The sequence below is a fragment of the Petaurus breviceps genome, unplaced genomic scaffold (assembly GCF_028583685.1).
Source record: "Petaurus breviceps papuanus isolate PSGF00001 unplaced genomic scaffold, PetGlider_PUasm1.0 76, whole genome shotgun sequence".
Classification (NCBI taxonomy): domain Eukaryota; kingdom Metazoa; phylum Chordata; class Mammalia; order Diprotodontia; family Petauridae; genus Petaurus; species Petaurus breviceps.
Window position 1 is genome coordinate 53160576 of NW_027186473.1, and position 315 is coordinate 53160890.

Genomic DNA, 315 nt, shown 5'->3' on the forward strand with positions numbered 1-315 from the left:
ATATTTGTAATCTCTATAGGCATTGTGAATATGGCATTGCTGATACAGAGGGGGCTAATAATAATAATAATAATAATAGTGTCTTCTACCTCATATTCCAGAAACCATCTCTAGATGTTGCTATCTCCTCTCAGTCCATCATCCCTTCTTCTTCCCCAAGAGTCTTGCCCTGGAGACCACCCTGGATTTCTGATAGGTAAGCCCTCCCTTTATCTTGCCATGATCCAGGCCTCTATCTCACTTCCTAGAAATAAGGTCCCCCCCTCCTTTCCTTCCTTCCTTCCTTCCTTCCTTCCTTCCTTCCTTCCTTCCTTC